The sequence below is a fragment of the Trachypithecus francoisi genome, unplaced genomic scaffold (assembly GCF_009764315.1).
Source record: "Trachypithecus francoisi isolate TF-2019V2 unplaced genomic scaffold, Tfra_2.0 Lachesis_group21, whole genome shotgun sequence".
Lineage (NCBI taxonomy): Eukaryota > Metazoa > Chordata > Mammalia > Primates > Cercopithecidae > Trachypithecus > Trachypithecus francoisi.
This window is the reverse complement of record NW_022681467.1, coordinates 1788005-1815108: the sequence shown is the minus strand read 5'-3', so window position 1 is coordinate 1815108 and position 27104 is coordinate 1788005. Positions and strand designations below refer to the sequence as shown.

Genomic DNA, 27104 nt, shown 5'->3' with positions numbered 1-27104 from the left:
CGGGGCTAGGAGGAGGGAGAAATAAGAAGGAGCTGCTTAACAGGTAGGTACAGAGCTGTATTTTGACATGGAATTGTTTGGAACTAGATGGAAGTGATAGTTGAGAAACACTGTGAATCTACCAACTGCCACTGAGTCGTTCTCTTTACAATGGTTAGTTTTATATTATATAAATCTGACTTCAATAAAGAAAGAAATCAGTCAATCAGTGTATAGAACAGTGAATGTCAAATCCCATGATTAAGGCAGAGACTCATTGGCCCCACGATTAAATGGCTTCCTCTCCATTCACTCCCAAGCCTGCATTTGTCAGTGGGAATCTGAGCAGGGTCTGACCCACACCCTCTGCAGCAACCAGCTCAGAAAGGCAAACCAGAAACTGCTGTAGCAACCAACCCACACCAGTCAGGACATGGCAGTGATGCAGCTTCTCTAATTTGTGCCCTAGCTTCGAACTCAGAACCAAGCAGAGAAAGCCAAATGTACTCCCATAACCAGTCATATGAGATGCCTCAATGCTTATTAGACACTTCCAGTGTCCCATGTCAATAGCCTGCAGCCTGCAGTCAACAGCACATCTGACACCTTCCCTTTTGTTCACTACAAAGCTTTCCCACTTTGTCAAAAGTGGCTGACTCTCTTGCGTTAGCAAGCACTTTCTAAGTAGGCCCTGATTGTTCCCATTTGAGTTGTCTTTATTTCCACACAGCTGTCAAGACATTACCAGGGATTTTCACACTTCGGTGACCTTCAGTGATAATTACATCTACCATCGTACACCACAGTACACAGACTAAACACAGTACTCTCTCCTAAACAAAATGCTTTCTTTAACAATGAGTGAACATCCTATGTACAAATGATGAAGTGAAAACACAGTGCCATTCAGATCTTTACTGATATTTAAACAAACTATAGAGGAAACTTCCAAATAAACAATACAGACACAAAAAAGTAAGTGCTGGTTGAAACTACCGAGAAGTGACCTGCAGTTTAGTGAATCAAAGGTTTTCCTTATTCTTTAAACATTTTTTAATAACAGGCATGTCCTTCCTAGAGAAGCACATACCTTTCTCCTAATTTTATTCTTACCAAAGATTATATTGTATTTCTTTACAATTACATACTCTCCTCCACACCTGTGTTTATGTCTTACTTTTGGTTTTCTTTTTCTTTTTCTCTTTTTTTAAGAGACGGGGACTTGCTATGTTGCCCAGGCTGTTCCAAGTGATCCTCCTGCCTTGGCCTCCCAAAGTGCTAGAATTACAGGTGTAAGCCACCATGCCCAGCCATTTTTGTTTCTTATGTTATTTTATAACTATTCTTGCCAAATATTTTTCTATTTTCATTTTCATCAAATAACTAGCTTTCTGTTTCCTTGATCACTAATTCACTTCTCTTCTTTGTTTTGTAGTTTGTTAACCTGCATTTTTATGTTTACTTATTTTCTTGGTAACTTCTTTGAGCTATTTTATTGTTTTCCCTTTCTTTTTTTTTTTTTTTTTTCTTTTTTTTTGGTCTTGCTCTGTCACCTAGGCTGGAATGCAATGGTGTGATCACAACTCATTGCAGCCTCGAACTTATGGGCTCTAATGATCCTTTCCTGCCTCAACCTCCCAAGTAGCTGGGACTACAAGCAAGCACCACCACGCTTGGCTAATTTTTGTACTTTTTGTAGAGACAGGGTCTCACTGTATTGCCCAAGCTGGTCTTGAACTCCTTGCCCCACGTGATCTTCCCACTTCAGGCTCCCATAATGCTGGAATTACAGGTATGAACCAACCACCATGCCTGGCCTTTTGGTCCTTTTCCAGCTTCTTACATTTGTATTAAACTCATTTATTTGCTTCTTCTTGTTTCTATCAAAACACCTTTAAGTTTCTAAACTATACGCTGAATGTCATTTCCTTTCTTTATGCTGCAATTTTTACTTTTACTTCTTCTTTAAGACTCCAATGTATGTTTTCAATGTCCAAATGGATAAATTTTTTGTTATCTTTCATTTTTAAATTTCTGCATTATGGTCAATGTCATTTGGAAGACATTACTTCTGCCTTTTCAAATTTATAGTTTATTTTTGAAACCAAGTGCCTGATAAGGTCTTCTGAATTTTCATGTTTTAGAGTAAACTGTATTAAAAGGAAAGTGTGTGTATGTATATACACATACACAGAAATCAACTGTTCATATTTCATCTCATTTTAATTTTTCTATTGTTTCATACTCTTTAATATTGCCTCATTTTTATTTTAAAAATATACTAAATTATATATGTAAAGAAAACATACAAAATATACTTTTTTTTACTATTTATATTACACTTATAAATAGATGTGTTTAAAAACACATGACAAGAAGTTCCAAGTTGGCTTCAATCCCCACCACAGAAAGCCAAAACCAAATATGCACCTCCAAAATCCTCACCAGCAACAACGCAGAGCTCAGGTACAAGGGCGAGACTGTTCCCAGGGCCACAGAGAAGGGGAAAAACTTCAAGAAAAGGACAGGAGAATTAGACTTCCATATCCATGATGCCCCTCCCCCTATTACACCTGGCACCAGTCTCCCCACAGCTCATGGTTTCTACAATGGAAAAAGTGAAATTGAGGTGGTCAACCACTCCTCCAACTTTTGGATTCCCAGGCAGGAGACCTCTCCATGCTTTAACCCATGGGTAGCATCGTGACTGCCTGAACGGAGAACTAACCCTAAGGACAGGCAGAAACAAACAGGGTAGGCAGGACTACCATCCCCAGCCTCAGAAACTGCTTTGTAACTCAGCCAAAGGAGATGCTAAATCAGGGTGTCTGTTCACCAGCACCATGCTGCAGGAGGGAGTTCCCCAGGTCCCCTGGACACGAACACCTAGACAATCTTTCCTCACTGCTGGGGTAATCTCTTTAGGACCTCCTCCATTTAAGACAGGCAGAACGCTGATTACTTAGAGGAGTTAAACCTGGGCTTAACGCGCCACCTAGAGCCACAGGAGGCAGTGACGATTCACTAAGCAAGTATGTTCAATAAAAAGCAAAACAAGCCAGAGAAAACTGGAATAAATAACTAATCCTCTGTTGCAAAAACATAGATATATACCCACAAGAAACAACAGCAAACAGAGGAATATGACCTCCCCAAAAGGACAAAGCAAAAATCCAGAGAGTGACCCTATCTAGATGGCGACTTGTGAGCTCTCTGACCAGGAATTCAAAATAGCAGTTTTGGCTGGGCAAGTGGTGACTCACGCCTGTAATCCCCGTGCTTTGGGATGCCAAGGTGGGCGGATCACTTGAGGTCAGGAGTTTGAGACTAGCCTGGCCAACATGGCGAAAACCCATCTCTACTAAAAATACAATAATTCAGCTGGGGTGGTGGCTGGGGCCTGTAGGTGGGAGGATTGCTTGACCCCAGGAGGTTGAGGCTGCAGTGAACCATGATTGTGCCATGTGTTGTCCAGCCTGGACAACAGAGCAAAACTCTGCCTCAATAAAAGAAAGAAAGAAGATAGAGAAAATTACTTCCAAAGACCAAATCTAAGAATGATGTTCAAGAGGAAGCTGACCAAGAGCAAGGGGTAGAAATCTTCAAAAAAGTGATAACAGAAAATGCCAAAAACAGGAGAAAGAGATAAATATCCAGGTGCAGGAAGGCATTAGAACATCAAACAGATTCAACCCAACAAGACTATCCCAAGGCATCTAATAAGCAAACTCTCAAGGGTCAAGGACAAAGAGAAGATCCTAAAACCAGTGAGAAATAAGAAACAACATATAAAAGACCTCCAATATGTCTGGCAACAGACTTCCCAACGGAAATCATACCGGACAGGTGGGAGTGGAATGACATTTTCAGTACTCAAAGAAATAAAAACTGTCATCCAAGGATATCGTATCCAACTGAACTGTCATTAAAATATTAAGGGGAGATAAAGTATTTCCCAGATAGAATTGACCACAACCAGACCCTTCTTGCAAGAAATGCTAAAGACAGTTCTTCAGCCTGAAAGAAAAAAACACTAACATGCAAAAGAAAACTTATTATTTTACATAAAAATGTATAAATTGGCCGGGAGCATTGGCTCATGCCTGTAATCCAAGCAGCTTGGGAGGTTGAGGCTGGCAGATCACCTGAAGTCACAAGTTTGAGACCAGCCTGGCCAACATGGCAAAATCCCGTCTCTACTAAAAGTACAAAAATTAGCTGGGTGTGGTGGCGGGCAACTGTAATCCCAGCTACTCGGGAGGCTGATGCAGAAGAATTGCTCTAACCAGGGAGGCAGAGGTTGCAGTGAGCTGAGATCGCACCATGGCACTCCAGCCTGGGAGACAGAGTGAGACTCCATCTCAAAAAAAAAAAAGTATAAATTGAGACAACTAAAAGTTAAAACGTGGGGGTAGGAATTAAACTGTAAAATTTTGTGGGGGTTTTGGGGTTTGTTTGTTTCTGTTATTTGGGATCTAAGATAAGTTGTCATCTCTTTTAAATAACTCATATCTATAAAAACTGTTTTGTAAGCTTCATGGTGACCACAGCACAGTTTTTATAATAGATCCACTCACTACAAGTAAAAAGCAACAAATTAAAACATGCCAAACATGTCACTTAATCACAAAGGAAGACAGTAAGAAAGGAAGAAAGAGACAAGTCTCAAAACAACCAGAAAACAAGCAACAAAGTAGCAGTAGTAAGTCCTTACTTATCAATAATAACACTGAATGTAAATGTTCTCACTTCTCCAGCTAGAAGACATGAGTGGCTGAATGGATAAAGAAGCGAAAACCAACTATATGCTACCTTCAGGAAACCATTTCACCTCTAAAGACACATGTAGACTGAAAGTGAAAGGGTGGAAAAAGATATTCCCCACGCAAATGGAAAATTTTAAAAAGCAGGACTATCTATACTTATATAAGATAAAATATGCTACAAATCAAAGACTATAAAAAAGGAGGGTCACTATGTAATGATAAAGGCATCAATTCAGGAAGAGAATATAACAATTATAAATATCTGTGCACCTGGCTGGGCGTGGTGGCTCACACCTGTAATCCCAGCACTTTGGGAGGCCGAGGTGGGCGGATCACGAGGTCAGGAAATCCAGACCATCCTGGATAACACGGTGAAACCCCGTTTCTACTAAAAATAGAAAAAATTAGCCGGACGTGGTAGTGGGTGCCTGTAGTCCCAGCTACTTGGGAGGCTGAGGTAAGAGAATGGCATGAACCTGGGAGGCGGAGCTTGCAGTGAGCAGAGATGGCAGTGAGCAGAGATCACACCACTGCACTCCAGCCTGGGCGACAGAGCAAGACTCTGTCTCAAAAAAAATAAAAATGAATAAATACATAAATTTGTGCACCCAACACCAGAGCTCCCAAGTATATAAAGCAAACATTAATAGCTCCAAAGAGAAAGTTAGACTATAATACAATAATAGTAGAGGCTTTTAACACCTCACTCTCAGTAATGGACAGATCATCCACATGGAAAATTAACAAAGAAATGGCAGTTAAACTACACAAGATCTAGTAGGTCTAACTGACATTTAAAGAAAATTTCGGCTAGGCATGGTGGCTCACGCCTGTAATCTCAGCACTTCGGGAGGCCAACGTGGGAGGATCACCTCATGTCAGGAGTTCGAGACCAGCTTGGCCAAAATGGTGAAACCCCATCTCTACTAAAAATACAAAAAAAAATTAGCCAGGTGTAGTGGTGCATGCCTGTAATACCAGCTATTCGGGAGGCTGAGGCAGGAGAATTGCTTGAACCCAGGAGGCAAAGGTTGCAGTGAGCTGAGATCATGCCATTGCACTCCAGCCTGGGTGACAAAAAAAAAAAAAAAAATCCACCCAACTGCTATCAAATGCAGCAGTTTTACCAGTACATGGAACATTCTCCAGAGTAGACCATACCTTAAGCCACAAACCAAGTCTGTATCGAGTCTGATTTTTATTAAAAATAAACAAGTCTGACTTCTATTTGAAAAAATAGAAATCATATCAAGTATATTTTCTGACCACAATGGAATAAAACTACAGAAATCAATAACAAGAGGAATCTCAGAAAAATACACAAATACATGGAAATTAAACAACATGCTCCTGAATGACCAATGGGTCAAAGAAAAAATTAAGAAGGAGCCAGGTGCAGTGGTACATGCCTTTGTACAAGTTACTCAAGAGGCTGAGGCTGGAGGATCACTTGTATCTAGTTCTGGGCTATAGTGTGATATGTCAATTAAGTGTCCACACTAAGTTCAGCATCAATACAGTGACCTCCTGGGAGCAGGGGATCATCAAGCTGCCCAAGAAGACTGGGAAGTGACCCAAGTTGGAAATAGGGCAGGTCAAAACTTGCATGCTGATCAGTAATGAGCTATGCCCAGGCAACACAGAATAAGCAACATAGCAAGATCATCTCTTAAGAAAAAAATAAAAGAAGAAATTTTTTTTTTTTCTCTTTTGAGACAGGGTCCTGCTCCATTGCCCAGGCTGGAGTACAGTGATGTGATCACTGCTCACTGCAGCCTCAAACTCTCAGGCTCAAGTGATCTCCCTGCCTTAGCCTCCTGAGTAGCTGGGGCCACGGGCATGCGCCACCACACTTGGCTAATTTTTTATTTTTATTTTTGTAAAGACTGTTTTTTGCCATGTTGTCCAGGCAGGTCTCGAAATCCTGGACTCAAGAGATCCACCTACCTTGGCCTCCCAAAGCACTGAGATTACAGGCATGAGTCACCACACCTGGCCTAGGAAAAGGAAATTTTAAAATTTCTTGAAAGAAATGAAAATGGAAATATGGCATACCAAAGTCTATGGGATACAGGAAAAGCAATACTAAGAGGGGAGTTTATAGCAACTAACGCCTATATCAAAAAAGAGGAAAAACAAATAAAACAACCTAATGATACACCTCAAGAAACTAGAAAAGCAAGAACAAACCAAACCCAAAATTAGTAGAAAGAAAGAAACAATAAAGATCAGAGCAGAAATAAATGAAAAGAAATCAACAAAATGAAAAAGTAGTTTGGTGGTTTGTTTTTTGTTTTGTTTTGTTTTTGTTTTTGTTTTTTGTTTTTTAGACAGGGTCTCACTCTATTGCCCAGGCTGGAGTGCAGTGGCACCATCCCCGCAACCTCCACCTCCCAAACTCAAGCCATCCTCCCACCAAATTGCTATGACTACAGGTGTGCGCCTCTACACTCAGCTAATTTTTGCATTTTTTATAGAGATGGGGTTTTGCCATGTTGCCCAGGCTAGTCTTGAACTCATGAGCTCAAGTAATCTGCCCATCTCAACCTCCCAAAATGCTGGGATTACAGGCCTGAGCCACCGTGCCTGACCTTGTTTTTTGAAAAGATAAACAAAATCAACAAACCTTTATCTAAGAGAAAAAGAGAAGATCCAAATAAATAAAATCAGAAATGAGAAAGGAGATACAACAACTGAGACCTTAGAAAGGATTATTAGATACTATTTGAAAGGAGTTATTTAGCTTGCCTTAGATAGATAACAAGGGAAGGGTGCCAGAGGGCCCCTGGCCCATGGGTCAATGCCTCATTCTCATATAACATAAAAAGCAGCCTGAGAGGCCTGCAGTGGCTCAGACCTGTAATCCCAGCACTTTGGGAGGAGGAGGCGGGTGGATCACGTGGTCAAGAAATCAAGACCATCCTGGCCAACATGGTGAAACCCTGTCTCTATTAAAATACAAAAATTAGCTGGGCGTGGTGGCTCGCGTCTGTAATCCCAGCTACTCTGGAGGCTGAGGCAGGAGAACCGCTTGAACCTGGGAGGCAGAGGTTGCAGTGAGCTGAGATCACACCACTGCACTCCAGCCTGGCGACAGAGCAAGACTCCCTCTCAAAACAAAAAAGAAAAGGAAAAAAAGAAAGAAAGAAAAAAAAAAGCAGCCTGAGAAAAAATTTAGGCTGATAAGGGAACTAACACAGGGTGCTGTGCCTAGAGACATGGCCATGGTGGCACAGATAGTAAAACCTCTGGCCCTTTTGGATACAAAATTGCACAAACCTCCAGCTCACTCAGATAAGAGAACAAGGCCTGGCATAGAAATGCCTTTGTCCTTTGTATACTCAGCAGGTTCTGAGGAAAAGTTCCTTCTCCTTTTGTGGGCATGGGCACAGTGGGTTCCGGTGGGTTCTAGTGGGCACTCTATTTTCCTTTATTTGGACTATCAGTCCAGCTTCTATGAATTATCACTTCAACCCCTGATCGGTCCCAGGCTAAGGTCCTGGGCCAAGCTTTCAATTCAGCTTCTGATAGGTCCTGGGCCAAGCTGAGCAGCAGCTATGAATCATCATTTCAGCTCCTGATTGGTGGCGGCCAAGGTCCCTGGGCCAAGCTGAGTCACATGTTCTCCAAGGCAGCCCAGGAACTAAGCACATTCCTTCCCCTTCCCAGTCCATAAAACCTGGGAGCCCAGCCTCATAGTGGGCACCCCACTTGAGCCCCCCTCTCTGCTGGCAAAGAGCTTTCTTCTTTCGCTTATTAAACTTTTGCTCTAACCTCACCTTTGTGTCTGTACTCCTTAATCACCTTGGAGGTAGGACAAAGAATTCCAGGTGTTATCTCAGACAAGAAGAGACTGTTAGATCTTCGTGCACTGCTGAGACTACAACACTATTATGAACAACTATACGACAAATTTCAAAACCTAAGAGAAATGGATAAAGTCCTGAACCTATAAAACCTACCAAGATTCAACCATGAAGAAATAGAAAACCTCAACAAACCAATAAGATCCAAGCCATAATAAAAAGTCTCCCCTCAAAGAAAAGCCTTGAACCTGATGGATTTACTGCTGAATTGTACCATTAAAGAACTAATACCAATCCTACTCAAACTCCTCAAAAAAACCGAAGAGGAAGGAATACTTCCAAACTCATTCTACAAGGCCAGCGTAAGTTACCCCAATACCAAAATGAGAGGACACAACCAAAAAAAGAAAACTACATGCCAATATCAACGATAAACATAATGTAAAAATCCTCAACAAAATGCTAGCAAACAAAATTCAACAACACATTGAAAAAGTTATTCACCATGATCAAGTGGAATTTATTCCAGGGATACAAAGATGGTTCAACATCTGCAAACCAACAAACATGATACAATCACATTAACAGAGTCAATAACAAAAACCATTACTTCAATAGATGCCAAAAAAGTATTTGATAAAACTCAACATCCTTATATGATTTAAAAAAAAAAAAACTCATCAAAATGGGTATAGGAGAAACTACCTCAAAATAATAAAGGCCATGTATGACAAACCCATAGCTAATAGCATACTCAACACAGATAAATTGAAGGCCCCTCCTCTAAAGGCTATAACAAGACAAGGATGCCTACTTTCACTGCTATTATTCAGCATAATACCAGAAGTCCTGGCCAGAGCAATTAGGCAAGAGAAGAAATGAAGGGCATCCAAATTGGAAAGGAAGAAGTCAAACTAGCCTTGTTTCCAGATGACATGATCTTATAATTACAAAAACCTAAAGACTCCACCAAGAACACTATTAGAATTGATAAATGAATTTAGTAAAGTGGCAGGGTACAAAACAACATACAAAAATCAGGAGCATTTATATATGTCAACAGTGACTGATCTGAAAAAGAAACCAAGAAAGTAGGGCCGGGCATGGTGGCTCATGCCTGTAATCCCAGCACTTTGGGAGGCCAAAGCGGGCAAATCACCTGAGGTCAGGAGTTCAAGACCAGTCTGACCAACATGGAGAAACCCTGTCTCTACTAAAAATACTAAATTAGCCAGGCATGGTGGCACATGCCTGTAATTCCAGCTACTCGGGAGGCTGAGGCAGGAGAATCGCTTGAATTTGGGAGGCGGAGGTTGTAGTGAGCTGAAATTGGGCCACTGCACTCCAGCCTGGGCAGCAAGATCAAAACTCCATCTCAAAGAAAAAAAAAAAGAGAGAAAGCAATCCCATTTACAATAGTTACAAAATATATAAGACACCTAGGAATCAATCTAACCAGAGAAGAAATATCTATACAAGGCCGGGCACAGTGGCTCACACCTGTAATCCCAGCACTTTGGGAGGTGAAGGTGGGTGGATCACAAGGTCTGGAGTTCGAGACCATCCTAGCCAACATGGTGAAGCCCCGCCTCTACTAAAAATACAAAAAAAAAAAAAAAATGAGCTGGGCATGCATGGTGGCATGCACCTGTATCCCAGCTGCTCAGGAGGCTGAGGCAGGAGAATCACTTGAATCTGGGAGGTGGAGGTTGCAGTGAGCTGAGATCGCAACACTATACTCCAGCCTGGCAACAGAGCAAGACTCTGTCAAAAAATAAAAAAAAAAGGAAGGAAGGAAGGAAGGAAGGAAGGAAGGAAGGAAGGAAGGAAGGATCCATACAAAGAACAAAGGAACACTATAAAATTCTGATGAAAGAAACAGAAGAAGACAAAAATGAAAAGATATTCCATGCTCAGGGTTTGGAGGAATTAATATTGTTAAAATGACAATACTACTCAAAGCAATTTACACATTCAATGCAATCCCTCTCAAAATATCAATGATATTCTTCACAGAAATAGGAAAAAAATTCTAAAGTTTATATAGAACCACAAAAGATCCCAAATAGCCAGAGCAATCCTGGCAACAACAACGAACCTGGAGGCATCACACTACCAGAATTCAAAACTTACTACAAAGCTATAGTAACTAAAACAGCATGGTACTCACATAAAAACAGACATATAGATCAGTGGAACAAAATAGAGGACTCAGATGTATACCCACATATTTACAACCAACTCCACTTTGATAAAGGTGCCAAGACCATACAATAAAAAAAAGACAGTCTTTTCAGTAAATGATGCTGCGAAAACTGGATAACTATCTTACAGAAGAATGAAACCAGACCCCTATCTCTCAGCATACATGAAAATCAAATCAAAATGGATTCAAGACTGAAATCTAAGACCTGGAATGATGAAAGTACCAGGAGAAAACATTGAGGAAATGCTCCAGGACATTGGTCTGGGCAAAGAATTTTGTATATGACCTCAAAACACACAGGCAACCAAAGCAAAAATGTCCTAGCTAGTCAGGAGGCTGAGGCAGTAGGATCACTTGGGCCCAAGAATTTGAGGTTATAGAGATCTATAATTGAGCCACTACATTCCACTCTGGGTGACAGAGTGAGGCCTTGTATCTAAAAAAAAAAAAAAAAAAAAGTAAAAAGATTAAAAACAGACAAAAGATCTTAACAGACACATCCCAAAAGAAGACATACAAAATGACATTTTGACATATAAAGACATACAAAAAGACAATATACAAGTGGTCAACAGGTATATGAAGCTATACTCAATATTACTAATCATTAGAGAAATTCAAATCAAAACCACAATGCAACATCATCAGTCTCACCCCAATTAAAGTAGTCTGCATCAAAAAGATAGACATTAACAAATTCTGGCAATGAGGTAGAGAAAAGGGAACCAACATACACTGTTGGTGAGAATGTAAATTAGTACAGCTACAACGAAGAACAGTATGGAAGTTCCCCAAAAAAGTAAAAACAGAGCTACCATATGACCCAGCAATTCCACTACTGGGCATATTTTTCAAAAGAAGGAAAAAGGAAATAAACACACCAAAGAGCTATCTGCTCTCCCACGTTTGCTGTAGCACTATTCAAAATAGCCCTAATACAGAATCAACTTAAGTGCTCATCAACAGATGAATAAAGAAAATGTGGTAAATATACACAATAAAAAATTATTCAGCCATAAAAATAATGAAATCCTGTTATTTATAGTAATATGGATGGAACTAGAGGCATTATGTCAAGCAAAATAAGCCAAGCACAGAAAGACAAATATCACATGTTCTCTAAAGCTCTTACATATGTAAGTAAGATACAGATTAGATTGGTTGTTACCAAAGACTGGGAAGAAGAAAGGCGAGTAGGAAAATAAATGGAAAAAATTATATAAATGTATTTATTACACTGAACTTGACACTTAAAATGGTAAAGATGGTAAATTATATACATATTATTTACCTTAATAAAGACAAAGGAAGAAAAAAATAGCAATTGGTAGATGCTCAGCATCTTATGCTGCCTGAAGTGATGAAGGAGAACCAAGTGCAGAGACCCAAGAGGAAATGACTTCACATGCTATAGAAAGATTATGGGCTTTGAATTCATGGGACTGAGTTCAAATCCGGGCTTGCATTCTTACTCTGAGATATTAGATGAGTTATTTGGCCTCTCTAAATCTGCTTCCTCCTTGTGTAAAGGAGATAAGTAGAAGAACTAAAGCATGGGTGGGCCATAAGTGCTCAGTGAATATCTATTTCCTCCATGTTTCCTCTTTTAGCCACAAAAAAAAAAAAAGAAAAGAAAAAGAGACACATTAGGCTGGACACAGTGGCTCATGACTGTAATCCCAGCACTTTGGGAGGCCGAGGCGGGTGGATCACCTGAGGTAAGGGGTTCGAGAACAGCCTGGCCAACCTGGTGAAACCCCGTCTGTACCAAAAATACAAAAATTAGCTAGGTGTTGTGGTGGGCGCCTATAACCCCAGCCACTCATGAGGCTGAGGGAGGACAATCACTTGAACCCAGGAGGTGGAGGTTGCAGTGAGCCAAGATCATACCATTGCACTTCAGCCTGGGCAACACGTCTCAAGAAAAAAGAAGAAAGGGAAGCAAAGCGAAGCTAAAGGAAGGAAGGGGACAGGAGGGGAGGGGAGGGGAGGGAAGGGGCAGACTCCCGATGCCCTTTTGGGGAGAAATCTCTGTTTTTAGTTATGGGACCCCAAGAGTGTAAACAGACAAGTTCGTGTCAGCTCTTAAACTGCTTACTTTTATATGGTATTACCTGTTTCTTTTTTCTTTTTAAACTAAAATAGTTATTGCAACAGAGGCTACTCTTGGGTTTTTAAGGAAGAATGTAGTTTAGACACTTAAAAATGTCTTTGTTTAAAAAAAATTGTAAGTGCCCTATAAAAGCATCACCTGCCCTAACCTCATCTTAACTCTCCCTTTTTGGAGACCTAGGATTTAGTGTGGGCTCTTCTCAGACCTCAGAGATCCAGTTAAAAAATAGGTAGTCCCTATCTAAATAAAATTGGAATCCTTGTACAATCCTATGATAAATTTCTATAATTTTATGTTTGATTTGGTATGCATCTTTAATCTCCCTCTAGCACCACCAGACTTTCTCTCTCTACCTTACGATGTAAATTTTGCTATTTGATTTTCACCTCAGTTGTTTCCTTCAATAGTAAAATTTAAGGCTATTTAGCTGACAACTGTCTAGGGTTGTGAAACAGGTTATCAAGAATCTGAAAGTCAAGGGCCGGGCGCAGTGGCTTAAGCCTGTAATCCCAGCACTTTGGGAGGCCGAGACGGGTGGATCACGAGGTCAGGAGATCGAGACCATCCTGGCTAACACGGTGAAACCCCGTCTCTACTAAAAATACAAAAAATTAGCCGGGCGAGGTGGCGGGCGCCTGTGGTCCCAGCTACTTGGGAGGCTGAGGCAGGAGAATGGTGTGAACCCGGGAGGCGGAGGTTGTAGTGAGCTGAGATCCGGCCACTGCACTCCAGCCTGGGCGACAGAGCAAGACTCCATCTCAAAAAAAAAAAAAAAAGAATCTGAAAGTCTAAGACAGAGGGAAAAAAACAGTTTTTATGAATCTGTAAGATATATTTCTATAGGCATGCCTAATACATCTATGTATTCATGTGCTGTGTATGAGTGTTTCACTACTGACAATATATAATAGAGCTCTAATTAATTGGCTTAAGAAAATAAAAGTGCTTGAATCAAATACACTATCAGGAAAAAAGAAAAGACTAGTCAAATACTTTTTCAAGTTTACATAACTTAATTTAAATCTTTAATAGAAATGTCTTAAGAATTGCCAGCATACATTTTTGTTTGCATTTATTAATCAAGCAATTTCATACTTATCCCTGACAAATACTATTAGCTGTCAAAATTCGGTATAGGGGCTACAAAACTATAAACCCAACCAAAACAGAATAATCTTCACTTATGTAATTTTTAATAAAGAAGACATTGATATTGGTTTTATCAAAATAGCTACATCTTGAATTATTCGGTAAAATTACCCTAACTTCTAATCTTGTGGCTTTAGGCAATTCAGTCCACAAACAGTAGGGAGGTTTGTTTGGGAAAGGACAGTTAATGTCTTTGCTTCAAAGCTAAACTATAAACTAAGTTTCTCCCAAAGTTAGTTTGGCCTATGCTAAGGAATGAACAAGAACAGCTTGGAGGTAAGAAGCAAAATGCAGTCAGTTAGGTTAGAACTTTTTCACTGTTTCAGTTATAATTTTGCAATGGTGGTTTCATAACTTTAAACAATAATGATCACAGTCTCCATAAATAATCTAGGTAAACAATTAAAATAAAATAAGTAAATGTAATGGGATAAAAACTTGTCAACAAACTTGTCACAATTTAGGGTCTAAAGTTATATTAAATTAAATAATAGATATTTCATTATTTGGGTATTTTCCAATTAAGATAATTGAAGGAAAACATTCTTACCAGAAAAAAAAAAAGTGTCCTTTTTAAAAAAGGTGAACAATTTTTGTCTAATTCAAAGCTTATTTAAAGGTTACATATAAAACGAGGTAAAAGGGACCAAGAAATAAGAGAGGTATAAAGAAAGCTATCAAAATAAAGAGGGTTGTTTTTAGTTAAATAAACAAATAAATAAAAAGAAATCATTTTATATGAGAAAGAATCTTGTATGGTAGATTTAGTCCTAGAATAAAATGACTGGTTGTTTAAGAAAGAGGGATGTTTAGGCCGGGCGCTGTGGCTCAAGCCTATAATCCCAGCACTTTGAGAGGCCGAGGTAGGCGGATCACAAGGTCAAGAGATCAAGACCATCCTGGTCAACATGGTGAAACCCCGTCTCTACTAAAAATACAAAAATTAGCTGGGTATGGTGGTGCGTGCCTGTAGTCCCAGCTGCTCAGGAGGCTGAGGCAGGAGAATTGCTTGAACCCGGGAGGCGGATGTTGCAGGAAGCCAAGATTACACCATTGCACTCCAGCCTAGGCGACAGAGCAAGACTCCGTCTCAAAAAAAAATTTAAAGAAAGAGGGATATTTAGAACACACCAGAAAGTCCAAGTCATGAACAGTCCGTATAAGTCACAATAAGAAGATTTATTTCCCAAAGAAAGAAAAAAAAAAAGAAAGAAAGAAAGAGGCCAGGCAAGTGGCTCATGCCTGTAATCCCAGCACTTCGGGAGGCCAAGGTGGGCAGATCACCTGAGGTCAGGAGTTGGAGACCAGCCTGGCCAACATGGCAAAACCCTATCTTTATTAAAAATATAAAAATTAGCCAGGCATGGTGGTGCACACCTGTCATCCCACCTATTCGGGAGGCTGAGGCAGGAGAATCACTTGAACCTGGGAGGCAGATGTTGCAGTTGCAGTGACCTGAGATCACATCACTGCACTTCAGCCTGGGCAACAGAACAAGACTCTGTCAAAAAAAAAAAAAAAAAAAAAACCTTTTATATGATCAAGTTGTCTGTAATTAAAAGGAAATTATAGTGATCTTTCTAGAGATTGGGCTTGATGCAAAAAACAACACTTATATATTAAATAATTGCTTCAAACAATGAAATTTTCCTAAGGGATTGATTTACTCTTAATAGATTATAATATACTTTAATTTTTTTAACCCAAAGTTCAACTTTTACTGCACCTCACCATTTTTTTGTTTTCCCTCCCTTCTGAAATAGTAATGCCCTCCTTCAACTCATTTTCAGCTCATATATGTTTTTTTCAAGTTCTCTTTGTTGAGGTCTGATGCTCACAATATTTTCTTAAGGTCTAAACAAAATGTTTTCTTCCAGCGTAATATTCAGTGCAGTGCGGAAGGTGTTTTCTTTTGCCTTTTGGTAACTGGCCTAACAGATTTTACAATTTATTGAAACAATTCCTATGCCATTATTACTAAGTTTTGCTTTGCTTAGGAAAAAACTGAGATTAAAACAACTTTTAAAATTAAATTTATTACATCCATATATCTTTCTGTATGTGCTTTTACAGTCCTTGTGACATTGATTTATAAGGCCTTGACTCCTGGGTCTAAAAAGGACACCAAGTCCCACTAAATCTTAAAAACTGACAGCAATTAAAGCCTCATCTTCAGGCCTGGTAAAAGATGCTAATCAAAATAAACTACACTTCAAACTACAGAAATGAAAGCTATTCAACTCCTCAAGACCAAGGGACTCTCAAGGAAGAGGTGGGCATGTGAGATTGTATGGGCTGATTTTGAGAGATAAAACAGTTCCGTTTCTTTAATGTCAAAGGCACACAAATGCAAGACCAGCATATAGGCCCCTGTGTCAGATTAACAAGGTTTTCTTAAAGTATTAACTGACTCCCTAATAAAGGTTATACATTGTATAAAAAGCTTATGGAAGTTATATCTTATGGTTAACATTAAAATTTTATAGACTGTTTATAAAATTTTGAAAAACAAATTTAATTGGCTTCATCCTGTTTTTATTAGGGCTTATTTGGAAAATTAAGTCTCCTCTCTGAAAGAATGAAGGTTTTCACCCTTTTTTGAAATCCTTATGTTATCACCTCAGTTAAATGAATAACATATTTTACAATGACCTGTAATCTCATTTTGTAATATTGAGTGTTTAAACCTTTGATATTTGACAAACTTTCCAAAGTGAAATTATAAATTATGTCTTTTTCTGACCTAATGAATCCTTTAAGGTATAAAGTTCCCTAAAGTCCAAAAATGACATATATGGGGTTGTTTTGGTACAAAAATTACACAGGAAACATTGTCAAATATGAAATGCTATTTGGTTTTCTTTGGGCTGTATTTGTATAAATATATTACTGATGTGTTCCAAAATTATGAAAAAATCCTATAATTCTGATAGGACTTAGTGTACGTTATCAGTAATAATTATAATTATGTTAAATTATTGTGTGCCACAGAGGTAACAAGTTTTCTTGTCAATTGCATCTTTGATTATGACTGCTCTAAAATTTTTTGTCATCCATGGACAATTGTTGTTTTGGTCCTCTTTAGAAGGTGGTTTTACAATCAGCTATAAAACTCTGAATAGGTGCTCCTCAATGCAAGTTTCTGATAACTTTGGAGGCTGTGACATCGGAATAGAGGAAAAACTTTCAGGACTCAAAGAGAGCTGAAATGTTCATGAATATCAAGCAAAACAAAAATTAACTGCATGGACTGAACTAATAGAAGACTGAAGTAATCTTTTTGACTTTTTACTTAAAATGTTGCTGATCCTTTGTTCTGTTTTTTCAGTCAAAGAAACCTTTCTTTTGAGCTATTGACAGCTTTTAACAATTAAGTATACTCGTATGAACAAAATCTGGAACATATTTGTTTCTCTCTACCCGATTTCTCCAGAATTTGGAAGCTATTTATATTCTTTCTATTATATTCTTAACTTATTGGCAATATAGCTATTGCATACGCAGAGTAAGAATCTGTTTGCATTTGTAACAGGACACAATTTGAGAATCTGGTTATTTTACCAAGACTTTGACTTGAATGGTGTACTTTAAGGAATCAAACTTGACATACAGAGCCAATAAAAGCTCCTTGAGAAAACTGGCCCACACCTCATCTACACAGTCCCTGAACAGGGCTCCTGACCTGTGGTAAGTAGAGACTGTCATTTTCTGACAGGCTCAGGGCCCCAAGTTATCTTAAAGCCTCAAGAGGAGAATTTACACAATTCATGAGTATTTGATGGTACAAATCCCTGGCTGTGCTTGGCTTTAAAAAGTCTTATCTGAGATTCCTTCCATGAAAAAAAGTTCCATCAAAGCCAATTTTAAAAACCTATTGAAAAAATCATTATTCTTGCTGCACTTTATACAAATAATCTGGCCAAGTATAATAAACCAAATTGGTCCTATCATGATTTGTCTTTAGTAAAAATGGGAAACTAGAGAGAGAAAAATTATGTTTCAAAAACTATAGTACACCTGTTCTTAGATTCTAGTCTTGCTTGTTTTCAATTTTTATTATTTTCAACAGTTTGAACTGAATTCTATTTTTTCCTGGTTACTGGTCTCCAAAATAATGTTTTCAATACTTTTCTTCTTTCTTTTCCTTTTTTGCCACATTTTTCCTAATTTGAAATCACTGAAAACTAAGATGTGATTTCTTAAAGCCCTGCAAAATGAATCTGGACAACTTAATGTCAGAAGAAAGTAACAGCAACCTATTTACATATATAAGCTACTTTCATACCTGCCTACTGATGTATAGACTTCAGAGTAATGTGGTCTATATTGATTTTCCAGGATTGTTCTTTTGTTTGTTGTTGTTTTTCTCCCTTTTTCTCCCGGTTTTCTCTTCATAGAACATGAGAATTCTCAACCTGCTAAAAATGAGTTTTCTTAACTCAGGACCTACACATCTAGGAGTAAACCATCCTAGCCGTGAATGATCAGAGAAAACCTGAGACCAGAGACTCACTTTCTTCTAAAATGCTTTCTCCAAAAGATTTTAAAAAAAGAAAAGGGGGGAAATGTGAAAGGAAAATAAATCTTAGAGCCCCAAAAATCACTAAACTAAAGGGAAAAGTCAAGCTGAAAACTGTTTAGGGCAAACTTGCCTCCCATTCGATTCAAAGTCATCCCTCCGCTCACTGAGATAAATGCGTATCTGATTGCCTCCTTTGGAAAGGCTAATCAGAAACTCAAAAAAAAAATGCAACCATTTGTCTTTCACCTACCTGTGACCTCAAAGCACCCTCTGTGTTTGAGTGGTCCCACCTTTCCTGATGGAACCAATCAATGTATGTCTTACGTATATTGATTAATGTCTTGTGTCTCCCTAAAATGTATAAAACTGGCCAGGTGTGGTGGTTTATGCCGGTAATCCCAGACTTTGGGAGGCTGATGCGGGTGGATCACAAGGTCAGGAGTTCAAGATCAGCCTGGTAAAGATAGTGAAACCCTGTGTCTACTAAAGATACAAAAATTAGCCGGGCAAGTGGCGGGAGCCTGTAATCCAAGCTACTTGGGAGGCTGAGGCAGAGAACTGCTTGAACCTGGGAGGCGGAGGTTGTGGTGAACCAAGATTGCACCACTGCACTCCAGCCTGGGCAACAGAGTGAGACTCTGTCTCAAAAAAAAAAAAAAAAAAACAAGCTATGCCCCAACCACCTTGGGCACATGTCATCAGGACCTCCTGAGGCTGTATCACAGGCACACATTTTCAACCTTTGCAAAATAAACTTTCTGAATTCACTGAGACCTGTCTCAGATTTTTTAGGTTGACATGTGAAATCAGACATACCAGCAGAACAAAATAGAGCCCAGAACTAAACCAAAACTTTTATGGTCAATTGATTTTTGACAAAAGTGCCAAGAATACACAATGGGGAAAGGGCAGTCTCTTCAATACATGTTGCTGAGAAAAATGAATAACTACATACGGTAGAATGAAATCAGAACTTTGTCTCATACCATATCCAAACATCAACTCAAAATGTATTGCAAACTTAAATGTAAGACCTGAAACTAAAACACTACTAAAAGAAAACTTAGGGGAAATGCTCCATGATATTGGCAAGGATTTTTTGGATATGACTCCAAAAGCACAGGTTACAAAAATATATAAATGGAATTACATCAAACTAAATAGCTTCTGCATAGGAAAAAAAAAAAAAAATCAACAGAGTGAAGACACAACCAAAAGAATGGGAGAAAATATTTGTAAACCACATATCTGATAAGAGGTTAACATCTAAAGTATATAAGAAACTCAGGCTCATGCCTGTAAACCTAGCACTTTGGAATGCTGAGGTGGGTGGATCACCTGAGGTCAGGAGTTCGAGACCAGCCAGGCTAACATGGTAAAACCCCATCTCTACTAAAAATACAAAAATTAGTGGGGCAAGGTGACACACACCTGTAGTCCCAGCTATTTGGGAGGCTGAGGTACCAGAATCACTTGAACTCTGGAGGTGGAGGTTCTCAGTGAGGTGCCATCGTGCCACTGCACTCCAGCCTGGGTGAGAGAGAAAGAGAAAAAAAAAAAAGAATATGACAAATAGCAGTTTCAGTATGGGAAAGACATATACTTTCTTATACTTCTGCCATTGTCCACTGCATGATTTATTCACATATTTTGGAGTATAGACAAGGCAGGATTCTGCAATTCTGAATAATGGAAACTGTGGCTAAGTATATAAAGACCAGGTAGCAGTTATTAGGTATTCTGATAATACTTTGACAACCTTGTTTGTCAGTTGGTATTAACTTGAATGTGTTCTTGTTTAGTTATTATTCAATTAGTGTCTTCTTATTTTTACTTCTGATTTCAACAAATACCTGGAAACTTATTCTGTATTTGGCACAGATCTATGCTGTGGAAGAACAATAAATATATTAGTGCTCTCAAAAACTTGCAATAAATGGGCCAGGTGCAGTGGCTCATGCCTGTAATCCTAGCACTTTGGGAGGCCAAGGCAGGCGGATAACTTGAGGTCAGGAGTTGAGATCACCCTGGCCTACATGGTGAAACCCCATCTCTACTAAAAATACAAAAATTAGCCAGGTGTGGTGGTGGGCGCCTGTAATCTCAACTACCCTTGAGGCTGAGGCAGAAGAATCACTTGCGACTGGGAGGTGGAAGTTGCAGTGAACCAAGATGGCGCCAACACACTTCAGCTTGGGTAACAGAGCCACACACCATTTAAAAGAAAAGAAAAAACCTGCAATAAACACAGGATGATAGATGCAGGCTGGTAATTTGGGGATACTGTTGAGAAAGAAATAAAGTGCTTGGGATCGTAGGATGTAAAAATTACTTCATGGAGAAAGTGGGCCTCAAGAATGGCTGTGACTAGACCAGTAATTAAGGAAGCAGGGGCCTCTACATTTTATCCTCCTGCACTCACTCTTCGGTAATAAGGGGACAGAAAAGGAGGGGCATGAAAGGAAGTCTTTTTTCATCCTACTTCTAGGGAAACTGCCCCAAGAAACTTTGGTTGGCAGCTTCTATAAATCATTCTGAATCTTGTGATCCATAATATGCAGAAGAAACTCCTCTGTTTACATTTTTAAGTCTCATAGTATTCCATCCTGCAGATACACCAAATTTTATTTTGTGGTCCCTGGAGCACCCAAGGGTGGTTTCCATTCCACCCTTTTGAATTTACAGTGCTGCAGGAAATGCTCTAGTATCTGTATCCTATAAAAGTTGTGAAAGTATTTCCAAGGGTAAATTTCTAGCAGTGTTCCGGAATGATTGTTCAAGGGATAGATTATACCAAATTATTCTCAAAGGAGGCTGCACCAATTTATATTCCCTCCACCAGTACACAATGGCCTGTTTTCCTACATGGTCACCAGCTCTGACTGTCAAACGTTAAACTTTTGCTTATCTCATATATGTAGGTGGTATCTTCTTATAGTTTGGATTTGCATTTCTTAAAATGTGAGTACGACTGACCACCTTTCCGGGACTAATGGGCTGTATTTGCTTTTCTATCCTCTGGCCAAGCTAAGTGTTAAGAATCCAGGGAAGATACAATTTTGAGTCATCGGCATATACATACAGATGGTATTTAAAGTCATAAAAGTGAATGAGATCCCCAAAGAAGTGAGTATAATTAAGCAGCCCTGAGGGAACTCCTATATCAGAAAGTCAGGGAAATGGGAGGAACCAGAAAAGAGACTATGAAGAGTAGTCAGTGAGCTGGGGAGAAAATGAAGGAAGTGTGATGTCCCAAAAGCCAAGTAAAGAAAGTTTATCAGCTGGGCACAGTGGCTCATGCCTGTAATCCCAGCACTTTGAGAGGCCAAGGTGGGTGGATCACTAGAGGTCAGGAGTTCGAGACCAGCCTAGGAAACATGGTGAAACCCCATCTCTACTAAAAATACAAAAATTAGTTGGGCATGGTAGCACTCGCCTGTAACCCCAGCTTCTCAGGAGGCTGAGGCAGGAAAATCACTTGGGCCCAGGAGGCAGAGGCTGCAGTGAGCCAGGATTGGACCACTGCATTGCAGTCTGGGCAACAGGCAACAGAGTGAGGCTCTGTCTCAAAAAGAAAAACAGAAAGAGAAAAAAACCAGTTTAGGAGAAAGCAGTGACTGGCTAGTTCAAATGCTACCGATAGGACAAAAAAGAAGAGGCCAGGAAATGGCAATTGAAGAGCAAGGTGAAGGTCACTGGTGACCTGACAAGAGTAGTTTCGGTGGAGCGGTGTCGGTGAAATGCTAAGTGGAGTGGATTCAAAGGGTGGGAGAACTTTGAAGATGCAAATCCAAGGAGGAAAGAATTGCTGAAAGATGTCTCTCAGTAAGGCGGGGATCCAGCGAACAACAGAAAGGGCTGGCGGTAGCTGGGTAGATGTGGGAGCCTAAGATTCTCTTCTGGTTGCTTCTGTTTCATCCCTATCAACCTGGCAATGCCCTAATCTGAGAAAACTTTAAACCAGAAGGCACACTTGCTCTTGAGGCCGTTCAGTTGTAATAAATTTACACAGGAGAGGTAGGTGGGAAGGGCCAGGGAACTTCCCCTAAGGTAGGAGACAGGCTCAGTGCTGGGCACCAGCATCTGCACGACAATGGGGTGCCATTCTGCAGACGGAAGAATGCAGGAGAAATATCACTACAGTTTCATTTCCATTTGTTCCTAGATTAAGTCTCACAGTCACAAATCTTTTTTCTTTTTCTTTTTTTTTTTTTGAGGCAGGGTCTCATTGTCGCCGAGGCTAAAGTGCAGAGGCAGGACCACAGCTCACTGTAGCCTCAACCTCCTCAGCTCAAGCTATTCTCCCACCTCAGCCTCCCAAGCAGATGGGACCACAGGCACACACCACTACACTCAGCTAATTTTCAAATTTTTTGTAGATATGGGATCTCACCATGTTGCCCAGCCTGGTCTCAAACTCCTGGCCTAAAGCAATCTGACTGTCTTAGCCTCCCAAACTGCTGAGGTTATAAGCACGAGCCATTGAGAACAGTGACTTACAAATCTTCTATTCAGACCTTGTTTCCTGCAAATTTGAAGATGTCCTCTAACTACTAGTGTTAATCTATCAAAATGGCAGTTTAAGTACTGTAGTTAGCAAACTGAGGTCCATCTGGAATGGGTCTGTACATCTCACCTCCTTAAAATGCAACAGGAAGAATCATTCATCCACAAATATTAACTGTAACATCCTAAAGTTTCCAGACATTTAATTTAGAAGGAATTAAAGCTGTCAGGCAGGGTGTGGTGGCTCATGCCTGTAATCCAAGCACTTTGGGAGGCTGAGGCAAGAGGATTGGTTGAGCCTGTGAGTTTGAGACCAGCCTGGGCAATATAGGGAGACTTCCTGTCTACAAAAAAAAAAAGGCCAGAAATAACCAAGATCAGAGCAGAACTGAAGGAGATACAGACCCAAAAAACCTTCAAAAAAAATCAATGAAGACAGGAGCTGGTTTTTTGAAAAGATCAACAAAATTGATAGACCACTAGCAAGACTAATAAAGAAGAGAAGAATCAAATAGATGCAGTAAAAAATGATAAAGGGGATATCACCACCGATCCCACAGAAATACAAACTACCATCAGAGAATGCTATAAGCACCTCTATGCAAATAAACTAGAAAATCTACAAGAAATGGATAAATTCCTGGACACATACACCCTCCAAAGACTAAACCAGGAAGAAGTTGAATCCCTGAATAGACCAATAACAGGTTCTGAAATTGAGGCAATAAATAATGGCCTACCAACCAAAAAAAGTCCAGGATCAGATGGATTCACAGCCAAATTCTACCAGAGGTAAAAAGAGGAGCTGTTACCATTCCTTCTGAAACTATTCCAATCAATAGAAAAAGAGGGAATCCTCCCTAACTCATTTTATGAGGCCAGCATAATCCTGATACCAAAGCCTGGCAGAAACACAACAAAAAAAGAGAATTTTAGACCAATACCCCTGATGAACATCAATGCAAAAATCCTCACTGTAAAATACTGGCAAACTGAATCCGCCAGCATATCAAAAAGCTTATCCACCACAATCAAGTCGGCTTCATCCCTGGGATGCAAGGCTGGTTCAACAATTGCAAATCAATAAACGCAATCCATCACATAAACAGAAACGACAAAAACCACATGATAATTTCAATAGATGCAGAAAAGGCCTTCGACAAAATTCAACAATCCTTCATGCTAAAAAAACACTCAAAAAACTAGGGATTCATGGAACGTATCTCAAAATAATAAGAGCTATTTATGAAGTTCTTATTATTTTATACAAACCCACAGCCAATATACTGAATGGGCAAAAACTGGAAGCATTCCCTTTGAAAACCAGCACAAGACAAGGATGCCCTCTCTCACCACTCCTATTCAACATAGTGTTGGAAGTTCTGGCTAGGGCAATCGGGCAAGAGAAAGAAATAAAGGGTATTCAATTAGGAAAAGAGGAAGTCAAATTGTCCCTGTTTGCAGATGACATGATTGTGTATTTAGAAAATCCCATCGTCTCAGCCCAAAATCTCCTTAAGCTGATAGGCAACTTCAGCAAAGTCTCAGGATACAAAATCAATGTGCAAAAATCACAAGCATTCCTATACACCAATAACAGACAAAAAGAGAGTCAAATCATGAGTGAACTCCCATTCACAATTGCTACAAGGAGAATAAAATACCTAGGAACCCTACTAACAAGGGATTTGAAGGACCTCTTCAAGGAGAACTACAAACACTGCTCAACGAAATAAAAGAGGACACAAACAAATGGAAGAACATTCCATGCTCATGGATAGCAAGAATCAGTATTGTGAAAAGAACCATACTGCCCAAGGTAATTTATAGATTCAATGCCATCCCCATCAAGCTACCAACGACTTTATTCACAGAATTGGAAAAAAACTGCTTTAAAGTTCATATGGAACCAAAAAAAAGCCCGCATAGCCAAGACAATCCTAAGCAAAAAGAACAAAGCTGGAGGCATCACACTGCCTGACTTCAAATTATACTACAAGGTTACAGTAACAAAAACAGCATGGTACTTGTACCAAAGCAGGTATATAGAGCAATGGAACAGAACAGAGGCCTCAGAAATAACACCACACATCTATAACCATCTGATCTTTGACAAACCTGACAAAAACAAGAAATGGGGAAAGGATTCCCTATTTAATAAATGGTGCTGGGAAAACTGGCTAGCCATATGTAGAAAGCTGAAACTGGATCCCTTCCTTACACCTTATGCAAAAATTAATTCAAGATGGATTGGAGACTTAAATGTTAGAGCTAAAACCATAAAAACCCTAGAAGAAAACCTAGGCAATACCATTCAGGATATAGGCATGGGCAAGGACTTCATGACTAAAACACCAAAAGCAATGGCAAAAAAAGCCAAAATAGATAAATGGGATCTAATAAAGAGTTTCTGCACAGCAAAAGAAACTACCATCAGAGTAAAAAGGCAACCTACAGAATGGAAGAAAATTTTTGCAATCTACCCATCTGACAAAGAGCTAATATCCAGAATCTACAAAGAACTTAAACAAATTTACAAGTAAAAAACAACCCCATCAAAAAGTGGGCAAAGGATATGAACAGACACTTCTCAAAACAGGGCATTTTTATGCAGCCAACAGACACATGAAAAAATGCTCATCATCACTGGTCATTAGAGAAATGCAAATCAAAACCACAATGAGATACCATCTCATGCCAGTTAGAATGGCAATCATTAAAAAGTCAGGAAACAACAGATGCTGGAGAGGATGTGGAGAAATAGGAACACTTTTACACTGTTGGTGGGAGTGTAACTTAGTTCAACCATTGTGGAAGACAGTGTGGCGATTCCTCAAGGATCTAGAAATAGAAATACCATTTGACCCAGTGGTCCCATTACTGGGTAGTATACACCCAAAGGATTATAAATCATGCTAGTATAAATACACATGCACATGTATGTTTATTGTGACACTATTCACAATAGCAAAGACTTGGAACTAACCCAAATGTCCATCAATGATTCACTGGATTAAGTAAATTGGTACATATACACCATGGAATACTATGCAGCCATAAAAAAGGATGATTTCATGTCCTTTGCAGGGACATGCATGAAGTGGAAACCATCATTCTCAGCAAACTATCACAAGGATAGAAAACCAAATACCACATGTTCTCACTCATAGGTGGGAACTGAAAAAAGAGAACACCTGGACACAGGGCGGGGAATATCACACACCAGGGCCTGTCGCAGGGTGGGGGTCTGGGGGAGGGAAAGCATTAGGAGAAATACCTACTGTAAATGACGAGTTGATGGGTGCAGCAAACCAACATGGCACATATATACCTATGTAACAAACCTGCACGTTGTGCACATGTACCCTAGAACTTAAAGTATAATTTAAAAAAAAAAGAAAAAAGAAAAGAAAACAGAGGGGCTCCGTTACAGGCTTCAGAGAGAAAGCCAGAGCCACCTATAGCTGAGTCAATGTGGGATTCCTGCAATGCCCCGGCCAACTGAAGGGTAAAGCATGAAACACACACTCATTTGATGGTAATTATCTTGAAAAGATCAGACCAGTGACATTGCTGCAAGAAGACCAATTCTGCCACAATTCCTTCCATCTATTAGTCACTATCTCACAATTATTTTGCCTTTTCTAATCAGCAGCGGGGTATTTGAGGCCCTTTCTTAAACACATTTATCATTTCCAATACTATGTGGAGAGAATCAATTTTATTTACTCATGCTAAGCCTACCATGATCTCATTTGTAATTAGAGAAGTATGTGTGAGGGAAAGGATTTGTTTTTGCTAAATTAGGTCCAATGTTCCCATCCTTGGCATGTCTGGTGTGTTTATAACATGCCCTCCACGGCTGGCGGTAGGTGGACTCAGGGTGCCCAACAACGTTCTTCCCTAAATCAAAGTTCATCATGATTTTTCCTATCTAAGTTGCTTCACGAAGTCTCCCAGCTGTCCCCAGCCTGTCCAAGGAGTTCCCTGCTGGAGAATGTTCCCAGTCCACTAGAGCTGAACCTGAAATTGATTTAGCCTAACTCTAGTAAGATCT

General features: G+C 39.6%; 1 long non-coding RNA gene across 1 annotated transcript; it reads left to right on the top strand.

Moving 5' to 3' along the window:
• The first annotated feature begins 1716 nt into the window (after positions 1-1716).
• LOC117068357 lies at positions 1717-17697 on the top strand. Its single transcript, XR_004431087.1, has 4 exons — positions 1717-1729; positions 4460-4463; positions 6535-6540; positions 17526-17697. It is a non-coding gene; the product is annotated as an uncharacterized LOC117068357 (long non-coding RNA).
• Positions 17698-27104: the final 9407 nt, after the last annotated feature.